We start from the raw sequence: 2,871 nt of genomic DNA on the forward strand, positions 1-2,871 counted from the left end.
TTTTTCCCCAATACAGATAGTACCGGACTTGGTCTCGAAACCGGCCTCAAGTTCGTTTTTTACACTCTTGGTCTCGTCTCAGACTTGAGCACATTTGGACTCAGGCTTGTCTCGGTCTTGAAGGAGCTTGGAGTCTTGGACTCGGTCTTGTCTTTGGTCCTTGGACTCGGTCTTGAGGAGCTTGGAGGTCTTGTCTCGGTCTTGAAGGTCTTGTCTTGAAGGTCTTGGACTCGGTCTTGAAGGAGCTTGGACTCGGTCTTGAGCTTGGACTCGGTCTTGTCTCGTCTTTGGACTCGGTCTTGTCTCGGTCTTGAAGGTGCTGGACTGGTCTTGAAGGTGCTTGGACTCGGTCTTCTTGAAGGCGCTTGGACTCGGTCTTGTCTCGGTCTTGAAGGTGCTTGGACTCGTCTTGTCTCTTGGAGCTTGGACTCGGTCTTGAAGGAGCTTGGACTCGGTCTGTCTTGGTCTTGAAAGCACTTGAACTTGGTCTTGTGTCAGTCTTGAAGAAGCATTTGGACTCGGTCTTGTCTCGGTCTTGAAGGCGCTTGGACTCGGTCTTGTCTCGGTTGAAAGGTGGACTCGGTCTTGTCTCGGTCACTTGAAGGAGCTTGGACTCAGTCTTGTCTCGGTCTTGTCTCGGTCTTGAGGCGCTTTGGACTCGGTCTTGTCTCAGTCTTGAAGGAGCTTGGACTTGGTCTTGTCTTGGCCTTAACGGCACATTTGGACTCAGTCTTGTCTCGGTCTTTTCTCTGTATTGTCTTGGTCTTGAAGGCGCTTGGACTCGGCCTTGTCTCGGTCTCAAAGGTGGATTTGGACTCGATCTTGTCTCGGTCTTGAAGGTGCATTTTGGTCCAGTCTTGTCTCGGTTTTGAAGGCGCTTGGACTCGGTCTTGTCTCGGACTCGAGGTCTGACTCTCAGCGAGTACAATCACAGTTTATTACGCCTGCTTCCGTCTGCAGTAAACTTGTTCCGGTGTGCGGCCCTGTGGTCTCGGTCTTGTCTCGGTCTCGACCTTTAAAAGCCTTGGTCTTGTCTCGGCCTCGGGACCCTGTGGTCTTGGACTGGTCTTGTTCTTGATTAGTCTGGTCTTGACTACAACAACAGTCTGTCTATCAAACTGCCTCGAGGTTTTGCACACGTGATGAAAATGATCTTAGATGAGAAAGTTTGAAGAATTATAAGGACAAAAATGATAATTACGCTTCTGCCAAAATCTCGTCTCATTCTTTTGGATCCAGTTTTGTGTCTCTCTTGTTAAAATTGAAGCCTACTATTCATATCTTCTGCTTGAATTTACAGTCAGCGTAAAGGTTTTGTCCTGTACAAGAATCGAAGACGAGCAGGACACTAAATAGATTTGTTTTTGCTTCTATTGTTACAACAGTGAGATGCAAAAGTGAGAATGTCCCTGGAGCTGGAAGAGAAAACCAAGAGATGAAGCACGTCTCACGGGACTCTCTGTTGCTGAGCGATGGTGTGTGTGTGTGTGTGTGTGTGTGTGTGTGTGTGTGTGTGTGTGTGTGTGTGTGTGTGTGTGTGTGTGTGTGTGTGTGTGTGTGTGTGTGTGTGTGTGTGTGAGACCAGCTGGAGAACAACATGACGACACAAACTGACCAAGAGGGACGAGTTTACTCTTCTCAAAACTACCGTCTTATCTCCATTTATGCAGCACCGAGGCCAAATGTGGAAACAGTTTTACATTTTTACATTTATATTTCAGCTTGTGTTCTTGTTTGCATCACACACATGTTCTATTTCATGCACATTATTGTGTAATAAAACTCTCCTGACCACTGAATTACACCATCGTGAAATAAAATAAATAAATAACTTGTGGAGTTGTGTTTTTCACTTTCTCTTCTGTCTCAACCCATCTTGTATTTTTTGTTTTGTTTTGTTTGTTTAGTTGGTGGTTGTTGTTTTTTTGTTGTTTTTTTTTTTAGTTGGTTGTTTATTTTATTTTATTTATTTAGTTTTTGTTTGTTTGTTTGTTTGTTTGTTTAAATCAGGAGAGTCAAACTCATTTTGTTCCGGGGGTCGTGTCCAACCGACTTTGATCCCAAAGTGTCCGGATCAGAAAACTCATGTCATATAAACCCCAAAAATAACAATAAAGTTCAAATATTTGTGCAGAGAAACACAAATCTATTACAGAAATCTTTTTTTAATTGATGAACTCTTTCTTTTACAAAATATTATAATATTATGAACAACCTGAAACTTTAAGAAAAATACAATTTCAACACAAAGTTTTAACATGAACTTGTCTGTAAACAGGAATAAAGTCCATTTTGTTGTTTTTTTTGTAAAATCCTGCACTCGGCTCCACTTTTCTCATGTTGGACATTTTTCTGATGAGGGTGTCACGGTCAACAGTCAAAACGATCGTCCTTTAAGAGCGTTTGGAAAGAGACAAGTCTTCATTTGTGCTGCTCTGGTGGGAGGGGCCACGTACAGAGACGCTGGAGACGCTGCTGTGATAAACACCACAGAAAATTAACAAGATTTTAATAGAAAATATCATTCAAATATTTTAGTAGAAAATCAGCCGAGGGCCAGATTAAAGGTCTTGGAGGGCCGGATCTGGCCCCCGGGCCGTATGTTTGACACCCCTGTAATAGAGCAACAGTAGCTCTATCAGTAATACTTTGGGAAGTCATTTTCTCACAAACAAAGCCAGAATAAAAGAATGTAAGGATTATTTGTTTTTCGTTTATGGTCGTACAAACTAATAATAACGTTTACAAAAGGAAAACTGAAACGTTATTCTGAAAATTTTATAAAAGCTTTTAGACATCGGCCATCTGACTGTGCTTTGTATTTTTTCACTCTTTGCTCTTTGCATTTGCACCTCTACAAGAATTTTTGTG

This window comes from Boleophthalmus pectinirostris, unplaced genomic scaffold (assembly GCF_026225935.1).
Source record: "Boleophthalmus pectinirostris isolate CB_2022bp ecotype Guang Dong unplaced genomic scaffold, ASM2622593v1 HiC_scaffold_10, whole genome shotgun sequence".
NCBI lineage: Eukaryota > Metazoa > Chordata > Actinopteri > Gobiiformes > Gobiidae > Boleophthalmus > Boleophthalmus pectinirostris.